The sequence below is a fragment of the Zea mays genome, chromosome 9 (assembly GCF_902167145.1).
Source record: "Zea mays cultivar B73 chromosome 9, Zm-B73-REFERENCE-NAM-5.0, whole genome shotgun sequence".
In the NCBI taxonomy this organism is placed as follows: Eukaryota; Viridiplantae; Streptophyta; class Magnoliopsida; order Poales; family Poaceae; genus Zea; species Zea mays.
In genome coordinates, this window is record NC_050104.1 from 161,102,110 (window position 1) to 161,111,646 (window position 9,537).

The window sequence follows — 9,537 nt, forward strand, 5'->3', positions numbered from 1 at the left end:
CATATCTTTCTTTAATACCTTCTTGAGTGTGCTCATCCCAACATGTGCAAGCCTCCTATGCCAAAGCCATCCAAGAGAAGCTTTGGTGAAGAGGCAAGTTCTTAAGTCTGCATCTTCTGAAGTGAAATCCACTAAGTAGAGGTTGTTGTATCTAAATCCCTTGAATACCATTGATTCATCATCCATTTTGGTTACAATAACCTCCGTTGGAGTGAATAAGCATTGAAGTCCAAGATCACAAAGTTGACCCACTGATAATAAATTGAAGCTCAAAGGTGCAACTAAGAGAACATTTGATATTGATAAATCATTTGAGATTGCCACCTTGCCAAGTCCTTGCACTTTTCCTTTTGAATTGTCTCCAAATGTGATTTTATCTTGACCATCAACATTCTCATCTAGTGAGGTGAACATCCGTGGGTTGCCTGTCATATGTTGTGTGCATCCACTGTCAATAACCCAATGACTCCCACCGGTCTTGTAGTTCACCTACATTCACAGACAATTCAAGCTTGAGTTTTGAGGGCCCTATATTGCATAGGACCAGTGACTCTCTCAATTAAGGACTTTGCCACCCAGATTTGTCTAGGTCTACTCTTGTTTGGTGGACCTAGGAATGTAACCTTAACCTTTCCATTTGCAACCTTTCTTAGAACATAGTGAGCATTGAAAGCAAATGGTCTTGAGTGCTTAGGCAAGGGAGTTGGTGGTTTAGCTTTGCAGTTGTGGGCAAAATGACCTTCATTCCCACACTCAAAGCATTTGATAGGCTTGTGAGTCTGCTTTGGCTTGTATTGAGTGGTAGCTTTCTTTTGCACAAAAGCATTGTATCCAATACCACTCTTGTTATTTTTCATAACAGTGTTCATAAGCAGCTCATTTTGGAGGTATTGACCCTTGTTGAACTTTTGCACACTTGTTGCAAGATGTTCATTTTCACTTTTTAGTTTCTTGACCTCATTTTTAAGCCTTTGATTATCCACTGCCAACTCATTGTTGAAATCATTGTTCTCAATAGCAACCTTTCCTCTAGTAGTTGCATCAGTCAAGTAGTTCTTCAATTTTTGATTGTCTAAAGTCAGGACTTCAACTTTTTCAGTCAATTCAGCATGTAGACTAGTTTGCTCTTCTTGAATCAAATCATCACATGAGGTTGCTACATCAAACTTAACAACAGGGTTAATAGCCTCATGTGTTTTGCAAGATAAAAGTTCATTTTCAACAAGAAGATTGTCATGATCAAATTTAATTTGAGTATAGTCTTCCTTGATCTTTACTAGTCTATTTTGCAACTCCCTATTAGCTTCATTTAATTTGACATATTTTTCCTTAGCATCTTTTAGGGAGTTTGTGAGTTCATTTATAGTTGATGACATAGTTTTATTCTCTTCTTTTATTTCATCACTAGCCTTTATAACTATGTCATATTTGGCATTTAAAGATTCATTTTCATTTTTCAACCTATCACATTTAGCTTTTGACTTTCTAATGATTTGAGTATATTCTTTAAGTAAGTCAGCTAACTCATCATATGAAGGTGAAGCAAATTCCTCATCACTATCACTATCATCAGCAATATCAATATCATTTTGTACCTTCCGTTCACCCCTAGCCATGAGGCATAGGTGAGAAGTGGATGATGGCGATGGTGGTGGTGAAGAGAAGTCCCCAGCGATGGCGGCAACTTTTTCATCATTCTCTTCTTCACTTGAAGAAGACCCACTTGATGATTCGATGTCGGTGAGCCAGTCGCCAACAATATATGCCTTTCCATTCTTCTTCTTGTGGAACCTTTTTTGCTTCCCATCCTTTCTCTTGAAGAATTTCTTTTCCTTCTTTTCATCATCGCTGTCATCTTCTTTCTTGCCCTTGAACTTGTTCTTCTTGGGCTTGTTGCATTGATGAGCAAGATGACCAAGCTCACCACAGTTGTAGCAGTCCATCTCAGAAATGGGCTTTCTTTTGTTGGAAAAGAACTTCTTCTTCCTTGAATCAAATTTGATACCTTCTCTATTTAGCTTCTTCAACATCTTGGTGGTCTTCCTTACCATCAAGGCAATGTTTGCATCAAGGTCATCATCACTTGAGGATTCTTCCTCAACTTGTATTTTTGCTTTTCCTTTTCTTTCATGATTTGCTTTGAGAGCCAAATCCTTTCTTTTGGAAGATGATTCTTCTTTGTCGTTGATGTGCATGTACATTTCATGGGCATTTATCTTTCCCAAAATTTGTGTAGGTGTGGTAACTGAAAGATCCATTTGATGTAGCACAGTGACAATGTGTCCATATTTGTCTATTGGGAGGACACTGAGAATCTTCCTCACAACATCCGGTTGTGAGATTTGAGTAAGCCCCAATCCATTAACTTCCTCTACAAGAATATTAAGTCGTGAGTACATAGCATTTGCATTTTCATTAGTAAGCATTTCAAAAGAATTTAACTTTCGCATGGCTATGTGATATCTTTCCTCACGTTCACTTCTAGTTCCTTCGTGTAGAGCACAAATGTCCATCCACAAATCATGAGCATTTTTATGATTTCTTACTCTATTGAACACATCTTTGCAAAGGCCTCTAAAAAGGGTGTTTTTGGCCTTAGCATTCCATTTCTCATAATTGAACTCATCACCTACAAGATTTGTGGGATCTCTAGGTTCGGGGAACCCTTGTGTGGTGGCTTTATAGACACCGATGTCTATAGCCTCTAAGTATGCTTCCATACGAATTTTCCAATAAGGAAAATCGTCACCATCAAAAACGGGAGGAGGTCCATCCCCACCGGACATCGTAACTCTAGCGGTTAAGCTAATCTATGAGCAACAAGGCTCTGATACCAATTGAAAGGATCACGATGCCCAAGAGGGGGGTGAATTGGGCTTTTCTAAAAATCAACACTAATTAAAACCTAAGCAAGAGCTAAGCAAGAGCCCAACTTCACCCCAACAACTAGTACTAAGAATATAATACTAGAAATGCAACAAAGCTAAAATAATACTTCAAATACTTGCTAAACAAATACACAATGTAAAGTGCTTGAAATAAGTGCGGAATGTAAAGCAAAGTTTAGAAGACTCCTCCAATTTTTCCCGAGGTATCGAAGAGTCGGCACTCTCCACTAGTCCTCGTTGGAGCACCCGCGCAAGGGTATCGCTCCCCCTTGGTCCTCGCAAGAACCAAGTGCTCACTACGAGATGATCCTTTGCCACTCCGGCGCGGTGGATCCCTCGAGACCGCTTACAAACTTGAGTCGGTCACCAACAAGATCTTCACGGTGATCACCGAGCTCCCAACGCCACCAAGCCGTCTAGGTGATGCCGATCACCAAGAGTAACAAGCCGTAGACTTTCGCTTGACCAAGAGAAGCCTAATGCAAGTGGTGTGTGCTCTAGGTGGCTCTCACTAGCGCTAATGAGGAACAACCGCGGATTATGATTCCCTAATCTCCTCACTAGGCTTTTGGTGCTTGCAATGCTCTAACAATGTGCTGGAATAAATGTGGAGTGCAAGACATTGAATATGGTGGGTGGAGGGGGTATAAATAGCCCTTACCCACCAACTAGCCGTTACAGGCATTTCACTGCGCGATGGCGCACCGGACAGTCTGGTGCGCCACCGGTGCGCCAACGGTGCGCCACCGGTGCGCCAACGGTCGTTTCCAACGGCTAGTTCTGACAGCTAGCCGTTGGACTCATGGCACACCGGACAGTGAACAGTTCACTGTCCGGTGCACACCGGACAGTCCGGTGCGGTGTCCGGTGCGCCACTAAAATTCAATTCTGAAAGCTGCGCTCTCGGGTTTCTGCGGAGGGAAAGCCTCTGCCGCGGACCAGCTTGGCCCCACCTGGCAGAGGGTGCACCGGACAGTCCGGTGCACACCGGACAGTCCGGTGCCCCAAGGCCAGAAACCCTAACTCTTGATTTTCAGCTGATTTTCAAATCGGTTTTCGTTCTAACTTGTGAGTGAGTTCTAGAGTGACACCTAGCACTGTGTAAGAGTGTGATTGTGTACCAACACTACACTAGAACTCTCTTGGTCAAACTACTCATCGACAACCCCTCTTTATAGTACGGCTAAAAGAGAATAAAAGACCTAACTAAATCGCGAGTGTCCACATCTCCTTGACACTCGGACTCCATAGACCTTCACCTTTCATTTCGTCGTTTTAGCCGTCGCTTTGAGTTCTTATCTCCGGGATTGTTTTCACCGTTGTAGTACTTCTACCTGTCACCGGTGCGCCAACGGTCGTTTCCAACGGCTAGTTCTGACAGCTAGCCGTTGGACTCATGGCACACCGGACAGTGAACAGTTCACTGTCCGGTGCACACCGGACAGTCTGGTGCGGTGTCCGGTGCGCCACTAAAATTCAATTCTGAAAGCTGCGCTCTCGGGTTTCTGCGGAGGGAAAGCCTCTGCCGCGGACCAGCCTGGCCCCACCTGGCAGAGGGTGCACCGGACAGTCCGGTGCACACCGGATAGTCCGGTGCCCCAAGGCCAGAAACCCTAACTCTTGATTTTCAGCTGATTTTCAAATCGGTTTTCGTTCTAACTTGTGAGTGAGTTCTAGAGTGACACCTAGCACTGTGTAAGAGTGTGATTGTGTACCAACACTACACTAGAACTCTCTTGGTCAAACTACTCATCGACAACCCCTCTTTATAGTACGGCTAAAAGAGAATAAAAGACCTAACTAAATCGCGAGTGTCCACATCTCCTTGACACTCGGACTCTGTAGACCTTCACCTTTCATTTCGTCGTTTTAGCCGTCGCTTTGAGTTCTTATCTCCGGGATTGTTTTCACTGTTGTAGTACTTCTACCTGTCATGCGACCTAACTTACCATTTGTCTCTGCAAAACACATGTTAGCCACATATAATATTACGTTGTCATTAATCACTAAAACCAACCAGGGGCCTAGATGCTTTCAAGGGCTTAGGCAAAAGGAGGAATAACGCAAGTCCTTTCTTCCAAGGCGTTGCTTTCTCTAAATGAGAATTTAACTTGAAGCAACACAAAATAATATTAGCAAGGAATAGTGCAAGAGAACTTAGTGAGGAAGAAAACAAATAATCAAAAGCAATAAGCACAAGAGACACAGGTGATTTGTTTTACCGAGGTTCGGTTCTCGAGAACCTAATCCCCGTTGAGGAGTCCACTAAGGACGGGTATTTTTCAACCCTTTCCCTCTCTCCACCGATCACCAAGATCGGCGAGCTCTTCTTCTTCTTTGTCAATAAGAGACCGAAGTCTCCGCAAGGCCAACCACAAAGATAAGGGGCTCTGGCTAGCTTTACAATGAATGGGAGTAAAAACTCCACGCTCAAATGATCACAAGAGGTAGCACACACTTTCTCTCAATAATTCTCACAAGGCACTATCACTAAACACACACGAGTAGCTCTTTCTTGCTTGATCTCTCTTTTGTGGCACTTGTGAGGCTTTGATGTGCATAGAAGTGTTGCTCTAGTAGATAGGAGTGAATACCCAACTCTTGTGTATGAAATGGATCAATGAATGCTTGTGAATGGGCTGGTTGGGGGTGGCTTTTATAGCCCTCAACCACCCATATAGCCGTTGGGGTGCATCTGCCAGAAATTGCACTAGCGGACGGTCCGCGGCTAGGGCCCGAACGGTCCACGACCCTCCAACGGTCGATTCTGACATCTTCAACGGATACTTCTGACAGATCAACGGCTAGATCAACGGCTATCTGCCTCGATGACACCATGCGGACGGTCCGCCCTTGTCCCGGACGGTCCGTGCCAGCTCTATAATTCCTTTTGCTCAACTTGTCACCTTCGGGATGAACCAGGTCTTCGCATGCGGACGGTCCGTGAATTATAGCCGGACGGTCCGCACTGTATAGTCGGACAGTCCACGGTTTAGTCGGACTATTCACGATTTTTTAGTTCCTGGCCGAAGTCGAAACGGTGTCGCGGACGGTCCGTCGCAAGGGCCCGGACGGTCCGTGCTTAGGTGTTTTCCAAATAAGCTTTTCCTGTCCGGAATAATCTACGGTATTCCGGACAGTCGATTTAGAATAGTTGTAGATGAACTTATGCACCTGTGAAATGATCAACTGGGCAAACTGGTTAGTCCACAAGGTTTGTGATGGTCGTCAAACACCAAAATCGATTATAGGAAATGTTGAGACTATTTCCCTTTCAATCTCCCCTTTTTGGTGATTGATGCCAACACAAACCAAAGCAAATACAAAGTGTAGAAATGTAACTAGTTTGCATTTTGACAGATGTGCATAAGTTATTTTGAAATGAAAACATTTCTAAGCATATGAGTTTTGATTTGATATATTTAACATTTTGGACCACATTTGCACCACTTGTTTTGTTTTTGCAAATTCTTTTTGGAAATTCTTTTCAAAGACTTTTGCAAATAGTCAAAGGTATATGAATAAGATTGTAAGAAGCATTTTCAAGTTTTGAAATTTCTCCCCCTGTTTCAAATGCTTTTCGTTTGACTAAACAAAACTCCCCTGAATAAAATTCTCCTCTTAGTCTTCAAGAGGGTTTCAATTGGAACTTATACTTTTAAGTATACCAATTGAAAATATCATACCAATTGAAAAGACAAACATAAATCATCATTTTGATAGTTTTTGAAGTTGGTGGTGCGGTCCTTTTGCTTTAGGCTTAATATTTCTCCCCCTTTGGCATTAATCGCCAAAAACGGAGATGTTTGAGAGCCCTTTTTATCTTTTCTCCCCCATTGATAAAAGAAATAGTGGAATACCGACAAAGGGTAAATAATACCGATGGAGTTGAGTGGAAGCTTTGTCTTTGCTGAATACTCCATTTCCCTTTCAATCTAAGACTAATACAAGAAATACTCATGGAAGCACATTAGTCTTAGCCTTGGCACAAGAAGAATAAGAAATATGTATGTGTACCAAATGAAAGAGATATGATCAAAGGATATGTCAATTGAGCTCTATCATTGTTCTATATAATATAGATTGCTCCCCCTAAATATGTGCCTTGAGAGGAATACATATTTTGGCCTTAAATGTCAAATGCACATAATGAGGTTAATGAGAACATATCTATATCATAGACAATGTGAAGTGCATTATGTCATAATATAAGTGTGATGCTCACGACAGACTATGCACTTATGAAAGCATGTTATAGATATTTGATGCATTTACCCTTGAGATTTCAAACAGACTTAAGGAACCTCCACCTTTGGAACAAAGGTAGCTTATCCTCGTTACAAGGTTAAGCTTTAAGCTCTTTGACAATAAAATAACTTCACCTAGTTTTAACAAAAATGCATTAATGCAGGAATGAAATTTTTGAGAGGTTAAACTAGGTATGAAGCAGAGATAATGCATAGACATGCTTTTTCTTCCTCTTGTAATTTAAAGATATGCAATATACGTATAAGAGGGAAATCTAGGTACATGTGTAAATGATAGGAAGTAGTTTACCCTTTTGTACTGTCACATAGAGATGCTCTCTTCATTGTGTTTTTGTCCTTAGTCTTGGTTACTTAAAACCTATATTCAAGACAATGTATGGAAATATTTTGCACAAGAGAGAGTTCTACAACTAGTGATCCTTTTCTAAGTTATAGCTATCATATATCAAGTAGATCACAAATTGCATAAATTTATCCTGAATTTTCCTTTTAACTTAGTGCATGTCAAGAGAGACATTAATTGATAGTATATGAGGCACTAAGCAACATAAGTGTCAATTGAAGTTATTCAATGATCAAACAAATAACAGATGCGGTCAAAAGAACAACATAAGAATATCAAATAAGCTTAAAATAGGAGAATACAGTAAATACGCTACTTTGACAATAAAAGCTACAATCCTTGATAAAAGTGATATTACTTTACCAAATTGGATTGAATTGAAGCAGCATACTTCATGAGAAACTTATTCTCATACTTGAGACTTTATGAGATTACTAAGAGAAAATGTTAGTCTCAATCTGATCAAGATATAGAAATGGAGCTCCCCCTAAAGGTATGCATCAAGAATTTGAATGCTCATCTCTTTTAACGAAAAATAGGGGAATTCTATGAACATCTTGATCAAGGAATGTAGTATTTCCAATAAACAACTTATGCCTGGTATTCTTCAAAAATCAAAAGGTTTAGAATACTTACAACCACACCATTGACCATTTGAAGATTTTACTGTCTAAGTAGGTGTTGTTGTTCTTGATGTCTTCTTTTTCATTTGAGTGTCCTCCCTTTGTAGTTGTCCCCTTTTCTTTTCAAGCTTATAAAAATACTCAAAAAGGGATATTAGCAGCACAAGGGAGATAAATGATGATTTCTTTAGATAAGAGATATAAACAATTCATCATCCACAAGTCACACAGACATGAAGTAAAATCCTTAATATTAGTGCACATCATTAGAAAAGGGGAATATGCACCTTTTAACATTTCTAATGAATCATAGGAATTTTACTTCTTCATATTGAATTTATTAACATAACTTAGAAGCATATCAATATGAGAACAGGTATAGCAAAGGCATGAATTAGATTCTAATGGACTAATGCATTTATGAAAGCAGAATTGAATGCACTTCTTGCTGATTTTAGTCCAGTAAGGAATCTATTCTTTTCATAGATGGAATATGATAATATAGAACAAATATCAATTGATGGGAACTATTGTTGATTAAGAAGATGAGTTCTCATACCTTTGCTTTTACCTTTCTTCTTTTAGGTGAAGGGCAACCCTTGAGGCTTGTGTCTTTTAATAATCGAACATGCGCTCACTCTCTTGAGTATTTTCATAAGTATGCTCAAGAGATATGTCATTAGTCACACAAGCACTAGTTTCCCTTTTTGTAATCATTTTGAGAAGGAATGAAAAGTAGATTACTAAGGCATGGAAACTTTATAATATGAACTAGATTATCTCATAGATGATGTTATGCTCAATTTTAACTCGTAAAACAAGCATAGTCAATTTAAGATTATGGGAACAAATCTAATTCATAACATGGAGAGTGATGAATGTAGAAGAATCATATCCAATTTAAGCAAGAAGGAATACAACGTAAATCATTGGATTGATTTTTCTTTTTATGTTAGATTACGCATTTCCATAGAGAAACTTATTCTCTATATGTGAGACTACTTAGGTTACTTAGACAAAAGCATTAGTCTCACGATTCTAGTCATAAAGAGATATTCCCTTTATAAGTGTTCTAAGGAATTGAATTCCTTATATGACACCTTATTCTTTTAAGAACTTGGAATACGTCTCTATGTCTAGACGATGGCAATAATAGGATGATTAGTGTAAAACATGCCATAAGATAATTAAGAACCCTTTAGAACATGTAGATTGCCATAATATAGAAATGATGAATATGCAATCTACCATATGAGAGAAGTTTTCTCCAAAGAATGGTGACATAATTTAAAAACATTCTTAAGTGCTTCCTTTTTCTATGTGACTACACAAGACACAAGAGAAATGATAATTGAATATACTTGCACTTAAAGACATAAGTGTTACCATCCTTCGGCTTTCCTCCATGTTGTAGG